At 37.9% G+C, this 10,390-nt stretch overlaps 1 long non-coding RNA gene across 1 annotated transcript; it reads right to left on the bottom strand.

Moving 5' to 3' along the window:
* Positions 1–5,182: 5,182 nt before the first annotated feature.
* LOC121295379 lies at positions 5,183–6,249 on the bottom strand. Its single transcript, XR_005946913.1, has 3 exons — positions 6,124–6,249; positions 5,453–5,636; positions 5,183–5,321 (listed from the first exon to the last, which is right to left on the bottom strand). It is a non-coding gene; the product is annotated as an uncharacterized LOC121295379 (long non-coding RNA).
* Positions 6,250–10,390: the final 4,141 nt, after the last annotated feature.

Genomic DNA, 10,390 nt, shown 5'->3' with positions numbered 1-10,390 from the left:
CAAGTGTAGTCCATTTTTTAGATGTAGCAGACCTGAAGGCACTAAGCTATCCCTGAATGTAATTGAATTGAGCGTTGGGAATTCGTTATAAATCAGCCACACAGGATAGATTGTGGTCTGCTGGGACCTAGAATGTGTGAGCTACACCCCTAGTTATATGCAGTCACTTTCATAGTAATACAAAATAGAAATTAAAAAAATAAATCAAAGCTGTGGTGTCCAGGTGCAAGATGGATGTAGTTTATAACACCAGAGCTTGGTGAAACAGTGGTTAATACAGACTTGTACAATGGCTGCATTTTATTCTTTAAAACCATAAGCATTACTTTGGCATTTGATCTTGCTTGTTCAGTAAGTGCTGGTAAAATGCTAAATATAGTCTTTCGACAAAACATGCTTCAGCCCATGCACATACATTTTTGCTATACACTGTCCCCAGTGTATATCTGTAGCAGTACTGACTTGTTCAGCCCAGGGAAAAGGACCTGATATGGGTAAGTGTCACATGACAGTTAATTCTTCTTATGAAATTGCCCCACTTACCAGATATGATTTCTGCTTTGAAACAAACAGTACCTTCTATATGCTGCCATATTACCTTGCATTATAGATTGTAGTGAAAGATGTGGTTTCTAACTGCTGGTTACTGGTACAGAAATTGCAATTAAATAAACATCCACAAAACATTTTATTTTTAAAACTATACAGATACAAGTAGATAGTACAAGGATATAACAGGAACAAGTTTATCATAAAAATTAAATGAAAAACACACAATGTTGTGTATCCGTGCATGCATATTCCATAAAAATGCCAGGTGGCAATTTCTAAGAAAAGCATCAGTTTTCATTTCTAACTTTGAAGCCGAACTAAGCAAAGCAGTGAGGCATTTCAAATTTTACTGGGTTACAGAAATCAAAGACTAGGGAGTTGTAACTAAATATCACAACAAATTAATTTAAGAGTCCCCCAGTTTTCCTCAATTATTTTTTCTTTCGTTAAGCTATTCAACAGTTTGGACCAGAAGAATCGTGTAGAATCTACTATTTTTGTTGTGAATGGAAAAATAACTTGGTTACAAAGCATGAAAGTACCTAAACTAAACAATCACATTTATTTATATAAGTAACAGATCTCTTACTGTCACAAAAAAGCACTTTCGGTTAAGTAGATTAATCAGATTAATTACTTGGTATTGAACAGATGAAATGTTGAAACATTTAGTCTTCAAAAAGTTTCCTGTGAAGTGCTAAACAGTTGATTTATAAAGCAATAACATCAGTAAGCTTACCAAAAATAATAAAAAAAAAACATCCATAACATTCAGACTTCACAGAGATTAGTCCCAGAATAATCATCCAGGAACAGGTACCCTGCCACATCCTATTTCCAAATGCTGTACAGTATAGTTCATTTATGCATTGTTTGCTGATATTGACTGCTCACAATAAAAACTACTGGCTTAATATGATAATAGTTTCTTATATAATGTTCCCATATATCTTAAAGATTGATAGATTACAAAAGTCAGTTGACCACTTTGAAATGCTTCTGCGGATACACAGACAATAAGACTTCCCAAGAAACACAAAACAACTTCCAGGAAACTGAGTTCAGCAACAACATCCAAATAATTTAGATTTGAGTAGTTACTTGAAAAGTGTTGCAAGTTAACCCTGTGTACAGCATGGGCTCTACATCTGTGGCCAGGGGTTTTGAATCACCCTATAAAATTAACAAATTATGTTTCATAAAGTCGAATTAAACCTTCTGGATAATGTTGACATATTTAATTAATTTGTAAATGTTTAATATTTTTTTGTTTTAGCAAGAAACTGGTTGGATCTTGTTTTGGGACAGAGGCAGAAGCTGCCACAACAGGCCCTGCAGCTCCACAGAGCGATATCCATACACCAGTGGGACCAGGGAGATTTCCTAGGTTAAAGATAGCAACGATGGTGATGTCTATACCATCCTTGTGTTTCAGGTTCTTAAAAATCTATCCATAAGCAAAGCAGCGGAGAGAAGATGAGCTGAAGGGCCTGCATACATGTCAGCAACATAGCAAGTAACCAAATAGCAGCCACAATGATCTTCTTTCTCCCCGAGCTAAGGATGGTCTCATACTGCAGTGGCCACTTGATGGCGATGCATCGGTCAACCGAGAAGGCTGTGGTGAAGACGACTGCCACTATACAGAAGTTGAAAGACAGAATGATGTAGATTAAACAATTAAGGAGCAGTGGAGTGAGGAGAAGCAGGTGGAAAAGTGCACAGTGCCGAGAAGCAGCTGCAAGTTATCGCAGATTAGGAGGTTGGCCAGAAGGATGTAGTGGAGCTTGTGCTGGACAGAGGGGTTCCTCATGATCTTGAAGAGCAGGGGTAGGCTCAGCAGAAGGTTCACTAGACAGCTAACGATGGTGATCACCAGCTTTATTTTGAAGAACAGGTCTGTTTTTATCTGCTCATACCAGACTCCCAGTCCCATTGCAGTTTTCCATCTTGCAGCAAAACTATAAAACAGATAACATGGACACAATTCACAAAAAGTAAAAAAAAAAAAAAAAAAAATACAAATAAAAAAAAAAAAAAAAAAAACAATTGATTTTTTTTGCAATCTACCCTATCCCCAGCTTTCAAGTAAACTTGCTATTTGTAGCCAAGTATAAGTTAGATTGGAGGTTTGCTTTTGATTCTTTGATGCGTAGCACATGCTTAAACATTATTTTTGACTCAAGACTTCTGTTCATTTATTTATCTGTATTCAATAAACTGCTGCTATTAACAGAACTTTCCTTGCTTCTAGTGTGGTTGTTCACAGTATGTCCTCGATCTCTCCAAACTAGTGTTGTGTTGCCAAAAGGATAACCAGCTGTTCCATATCACAGAACTTAAAAGTCTGCTTTCCTTCTGAAAGGTGCTTAAATATAAAAAGATTTTCTTTGTAAAACTAATCTGTGTCGCTCCAAAGCCAAACAATCAACTGTTTTAGATCATGTTCCAAAATGAGAAACAGACTGAATTAAAAGCTTAAATAATATAACCTTTTATTGGAGTTCAACAACATGTACAACACAGCTACAAAGGGATTATCCCAACAAGAACATTAAATCAGCTTTAAAGACACATTCACAGTATAAACATTGACTGGCTCCATAATAAAACATTTCCCACAATTGTCTTTACAAAAATGTTCTTTCCCTTTGAGTTTGAATTGAAGGTTATTACAAAAGTTTGTATGAGGGCTCAATTACTATTTTGTAACCTTTTTTGTGAAAATTTTTTTTAAAACTTAAGTTATGAATAAGTTGTACTTTCACTGGTCTTAAAAGTAATTAAGATCTATAGGCAAGAAATCAAAACAGCATGTGCAGGACTGAATCAAGAAAGGGATCTAGAAGAATGAGGTACATTTATGGATTGAAACCTTTAGAAAAGGTTAAAAGCAGTGGGAGTTGTTCATAAGCTGCCTCCCACAGATAGCTGCACTTCCTTGAAAACATGGGAGGGCAAAGAACAAAACTAGCCACTGTGCAGCGAGTTAAGACAATGCTTAAGACTCAAAGACGAGGCTAGGAGGCAAAGTCAGCACTGAGTTTACGCATGACGTCTCCATGGCTCATCCCCTCCAGCTCCTTTTTGGTCGAGCCGTAGCTCTCCTTGACAAAAGCAGCAAAAGGGTTGAGCTCAGTTCTGCCGGGAGTCACATTCTTCTGAGATGTCAACAGGACCAGCTGGCCAGTGCTGAGCACACACACAAAATGCTGCGTGTCCAGGGACTTGGAGTGGCGGCCAACTCTGTGGACGTAAAACAGCACTCATTCGCTAGAGAAGTCCTAATCCTCTCAAGATACAGCACTGACATCAACGTAGGGTAGAGGCAAGCCTCAGGATCCAAAAAGTGCTTACTTTCAAATTTGTGCAGATCAATTTCATATTAAAAATTAGTACAGTACAAAGGTAATGCTTTTTGGTGAAAATACAGTTGGACTCCAATTGCAGTTTGAGCCATTCCAGGTTTTAATGGCAAAAACACAACAGAACTTTGAAAAGCTCTAACTGCTCTGTAACTGGGGTCTTATTTCCATTCAAGCATGACCCTGAGTCACATCTCTTGGTAATATTTCAAGCAGTTCATACACACACTCTATACAGAGCCCATATCCAACAGGTTTTATAGGTGCCTCTACAAAATCAGGTTGGCTAACGAACTGGAACACCTGTTAATCTTGACTAATTAATCCAATAATTGGTTCAATTAAGTAACAGATTGGTTGAAATGAAAACCAGCAGCAGCTGGTAGCTCTCCTGGACCAGTGCTGGAGACACTTGCCATAGATCATATTCCTTGCATTTTCATTTAAAAAAGGCAAGGGCACAAATCACCATTTTAACTACTACTGTAGGTCTCGCCAAGTTCATTTTCCAGCTATAACTAAGTGCCACAAAACAATAATACCCTGTTAGCAATACCTTTATTTACAGCAAGTAACCCGCCACTCGTTTCAGTTTCTTTGGCAAATGGTTCATTCAATAATGTTTACTTGTAAAACATCCCTACCTAGGCTAAGGATAGATCATGCTTTCCAGTACCTGCAGAATCACACACTTTCTCAGAGAGCTCTATGCATGCGCATCTCTGCACCTCGACTCCACGCCGCTGCCCTGTCACACAGTACCCTGCAGTCTTCCTCATCTTCTTATTCCAGGGAGCTGCGGAGACAGAACGATGCTAGGATGGGATTCTTGTGTCTCAAATTAGGTTAATCAATTGTAAACAATAAAGCTTCCCACTTCAGGTTAACCCCCCCCCCCCTTCCCTTATTTTTAATCTCCGACTCAAACATGCCTGGTACTTCAAAGCAGACCCCTGCCTAAAATCCTTTCCTTTGGTTGCATAGTTAAAAAAATAAAAAACACAAAATGGCGATGTAAAGATCATTTCTCATTATCACTATTATCAAATGGTTTGGTTTTTACCATAGTCTACTGAATTTAAAATGAACACGATATGTAGAATCGTAGCAACACAATATCATAAATACCATAGTAAACGATAATCACGGCAACCCTAGGAATAACTATACCTTGCAATAGACTTTACAGTAAAGTAAACTAAAATATAATGGTCAACTAACTCAGCACCACATACCGAGAAGGACCGGTGCGTTTGTACCTTGCAATCAAAGATGCTGGAGTTGTAGAGAAGGTATAACCGCTTGCTCAGCTCTTCCCTCTTCTGTTTGAATCCCTTGACACAGGAAGAGCTTGGGTTTGAGAGATCACGAAGGAAACAACCTACTGTTCGACACTGTGGGTGTCTGAAAACGAAATCAAGAACAGAAAAAAAAAAATCATTAAAATTCAACAATGGTTATATTTAGATGATTTAGCACTATATACTGTACAGACTGGAATGTGGGGATGAATCTGGAAGGAACAAAGCCAGTACCTGCCAATTTTGTGTTGTGCCCTCAGCTCAGTCAGACTGACCACAAGAGTTCTCGCTGCAGGCTGGACGGGAGTCTGAACGGACACAATTTCCCTGGTGGTTGGAGCAGATCCCAGCTGTTTACCACTTCCTGGTCTCTGGGATGGGATCCTAAAAGATGGCTCATTTTGGTTGTTTTTAGATTCTGAAACCAAAAACACAACAGGGAGCTAATTATACTTCCATTCAGTAATAAGGCACTTGAGCAGAACAATGAGGAGACAGTTAAAACAAAACACAATACTTAAAACAAAAAAGCAGCATATCTGCACTAATTATATATTCAAAACGTCTTCAGACATATCTACTTTTCAAGGGAACAACTGGAATAGACGAATTACCCAAAAATGGAATCTGATAGATCACTGATTAGTGTAACCAAATAAAACTTCATCACTTGTTTTCTGAACACTACAAATTACACATGCCTTAGGGCATATTAGCTTGACATTGTTTAATACAGACATTCATCCTCACACTCCTCAAAACTCCCATCACTGTCAGAATTCACAGAATTCTTTCAACGCTTCTAGGTAAAGGCACAGCTTCCACTTATCAAACTCCTCATCCTCGCTCAAGTCGAGCGCAGCCCGGGCCTGGCGATGCTCCTTGCAGCTGGGTGCTTTTGTTACCTTTCGGTTCTTCTTGTCAGAAGAGCTTCTTCCCCCTTCGCTATCAGAGTCTGAGAGGTGGAGGTTGGGAAACACGGACATTACTGAGCGAGAGGTGGGTTTATACTTTTCACCCCCAGAATCTGGGCTGAGCAGGGCAGGCTCCCCCCCCCCCCCCCCCCCCCCCCACCCCCACCCCCACACTCTTTTTCCCCCAACATTTCATCGTCATAAATGTCATAACAAAAAACAAATTTGATCACACCAGTTAATTTGTTTAAAACTAGTGTCTTGTATTAAACAAAAATGAACTAACAGGACCGGCCCCAATATTTACAGGAAACTAACAGGATCATTAAAGACAGATGTGCATCAAATGTCCCCTGGCCTCAACATGGCAGCCAGTACCACAGTATTTAAAATAGATATTTTGCTCACCTCACAGATGCTTAATTATTGGGCTCATAGCTTCTTACCTCTTTTTCTGTTGTGTCCAGTCCACTGTGTTGGGACCAGCCCAATCTCCCTGCAACTGGACTGAAAATATCTTTTGTCTTGTCCTCCATGGATAGTCCTGTCCTCTCTCACTTGACGAGTTCCCTGGAATAATACACATATAGCGTTGTTTCTGGCACGCCATGTGTTTGTAGGTGCATCTTATTTGGGTTCTTGTATGGGGTATTATTTTGACTTCCCTGACTGCACATGTCACCCATGTTGCGGTTTGGTTGTTATCAGGAGTTAACTAATAACCAGGAAATATAGGAAATTAAACACATAAAAATACGTATACAACAAACATGCCTGTTTATGTGAGGAACTACAAGGTATCGATTACAGTATCCGTAATAATAAACTAATCTAGGACTACTGCAAACGGGGATATTATCCTTGGCTTTTGTTTTTATGTTGTGTCTTAAAAAACGCAGTCAGAACTTGCTTATACAGCGGGGAACTATCGCGCAAGAACAAGATACCTTTAAAAAAAAAAAAAAAAAAAACTTTAGTTTTGAGTTTGTAGGCAATCAATGACTTTCCCCTTTGCTGTACATTACTAGTCGTGTACAACAAACACCCGTGAATTACTATGTATTATTAAATACAGTGTTAGATTAATGTATCCATACATCTCTACTACGCATTTAAATGTTTTTGTAACAAAAACAATTTCGAAGCTGGCGTCGTGTGAAACACAGCCGTGTATAACCTCTTCGGAAAGCCTGTTACATTGGAATCGGATTTCTATGATTGAAAAACGTCACAGCACGTAAAAGTTTACAAGAAACAAGTTTCTAAACATCAACATTTATTCAAGAAGCTCCAGCAGATCTCACATTCAGATTAGTTATTTGCACATTTCAAACAATAAAAGTTAAAATGCATTAACGTAATATGGTAATATAGTATTTAAATAAAGACTATTTTAGACCTAGGTGGTGGTGCGTAAGGACCGTAAGTGACTGAATGGATGTTGAACGTATCTGTCAATAATCTCTGTGGTACACGTTTTGTGCACGCCCACCACAGGTAAGCGGTCAGTTTGCACGTGACCACCGTTGCTCTGCCTGAGTAGTCTTGAGGAAACATTCCACAGCCATTCTTGATGGGGATACTTCGCTTACAATGTCTGAGAAGTCATGCTGATAAAATTTTAATACTACAATTGCACATACGAACCTAAATAAATGTATCAAAGTGATAAGAATTTTAAATTAAGTGAAGGTAAGCTGTTGTGTCCACTCCTACAAATGATGCCTTTACTTAGATGTAGGATTCAATTCCCTTGTGAGTAGATCTTGTCAGTGGTGTTTTTTCTGCAAACGTTGCCATTCAAGACCCACCCCCGAGAATGTGTCAATGCAGCTAAGGCGGGATGAGCCGCGTTGTAAAAGCAGTCATTTTAACATGCATCATGCAACAGATCTGTCCGCTTTACCCTAACTGTTGCTCAGGAATTGGTTGCAGTTACACAGTTCTAATGCATCAATGTATGACTTACTGAAGTATTTTGTTAGCTACCTCTCAAAGGTTGCATATATGTGACGTTAAACATCAAGACAGATGCTGCTATAACAGCTTATCTTGTTTTTTCATGTCATATACTGAACATCGCCCTACTATGATAATTGAAAGGCACCTCTAAGCCATCTTTCAGTATCAATAGCTAATACCATTAGCAAGCAATGTTCTAGATATACCAGCTGACACCATGTGCAATATTAAAACACATCACTACGTTGTTCATGTATGCCAAAAGTGCATGCTGAGATTATATTTTGGTACATACTTTTATTGCCCATGTAGAATGCTCTCAAGGCTGTATGGCTGAGTTACTTCAGATACTAAATGCTTTCACCATAGGCATACTATAATAGTATATGTGCCATCTACAGATCTTTTACCCTAGAGTAATGTTATTTCACTTCTTCTGCAATGGATTGACCAGCATTGTTTTGGAATTTAAACAATCCTTCATAGGAATTTACAATGGATGTCTTTTTAATTTTTTTTTTTTTTTTTAGCACTGACATAAAATATGCCCTAGAATAAAATAGCATGCATATATATATATAAATTAAAAAAACGTTTTTTTAATTATATATAATTAGAAAAAACGTTTATTTTTTTATTTATTTTTTTACTTCAGAACAGCTTTGTTACATTTTTTTTATTTTTAAACTGGGGAGCAGGTAAGCAGCTTTGGAACCTAAGAAATGTCATCAGGAATACATTTACATTTTTAAAAGTATCTAAGACAATTTAACTTATGTTTAAAACGTGTTCATTTCCACCCAAAATTAAAATGCAGTGACAAATGTGACAAATGTAATTCAGTGGGTGTATAATAATAACAAATGACACAAACACCATATTTGTTTCCAATCATCTCTATTTACAGCAGCACATTTTAAAACATCTTTGAAGTCCAGGCCCCGCCTTTGCATGACATGCAGTTTAACATGGTTGATACGACTGCACTGGAAAAACTACATTAAATTTACGATTTAAAACTACAGGGCTATTTTAAGAGGCTCTCAAAAAAAAAAAAAAAAATAATTTACATGTATGCTGGGGAAAACTGGACCTGCCAGCCGCTAAATCTGCCGACTCCCATTTCCTAGAAATGCATTCCAAAATATGTACAACATAAGAATCAGTACTGCATTCGATAAAATGGCCACAAACAAACCAAAAATGTGATTTTCAACAGTAGCTTTGAGGCTTAACATCTGCACCCTATATAACACATCTGGTGGTGCAGACATCTTTCAGATCATGTGGGACATCTGCTTGTAGATTTTAAAAGGAAACACCAGAGTACAGACCCCGGAGGCCGAGCTATCTCTGGCAAAAAATAAAATAAAAACACACCACACAAACACAAAAAAAAAGTCACAAACCGCAAACATCTGTAGAAATAAGCACAAATCTACATAAGGCTACTCTTAAAACACATTCAAAAGACAAAATGAATTGACCACTCTTTACAAAACATTTCCCCGTAACAAAAAGATAAGCCACATACTTAAATTGTAGTTTTCCAGTGTAGTTCTTATCAAAAGCCAGTGCAGCAAAAGGTACACTAAGTCTCAAACCAGCAAAAATATTTAAATTAATTTTGAAAAGCAAAAAAATTTAAAATAGGATTTAAAAATACTTACCAGGGCCTTTCCACAAGAAGCATAGCCTGCAGATGGGATTGTTAACAAAAAAGCCTAAATAGCAACAGTAAATCTGTTACCAGAGATACATCATGTCAGTGATTTAAACCTTTGGACTAATAAAAGATGCATTCTATACAGCACTGTAAATGCTGAATAGAAACAGACATAGGGAAAGTTTGGTGACCCCCCCCCCCCCAGCAAGTACCAACCACAAGAGCACAGCATGGGCATTAGTTTGAGGAAGGCAATCTGCACTGGAAGCCTGGCAGAGCCAAGTGGCAATTACTTAGAGGGACTCCCATAAGCAACAAATTAGATTAGTATTTGTTTATTCTGTGCCCAGATGAAAAAAAGAGTTTCAACACATCAATAAAAAAGAACTAATTTACTGTGGGGTATATTTTGTTCATGAACAGTCCAACCTATTACATCTACTTTAAAGCTGAATATTTACAAATTTGGGAAGGGGGGTGGTTATCCTGGATCAAAGAAAACAGCACAATTTCTTAACAGGGTAAACAGGTAGTTTCCCCTGACATTTGAAAGGCTATGAAAAGGCTCCAACTTCAGGGGGGACAAAAAAAAAAAAAAAATCTGCAGGTTAGGATTTGAAATTTCTGTTA

Source organism: Polyodon spathula, chromosome 20, assembly GCF_017654505.1.
Source record: "Polyodon spathula isolate WHYD16114869_AA chromosome 20, ASM1765450v1, whole genome shotgun sequence".
NCBI lineage: Eukaryota > Metazoa > Chordata > Actinopteri > Acipenseriformes > Polyodontidae > Polyodon > Polyodon spathula.
The sequence above is the reverse complement of the archived record's forward strand: the minus strand, read 5'-3'. Positions and strand labels throughout refer to the sequence as shown.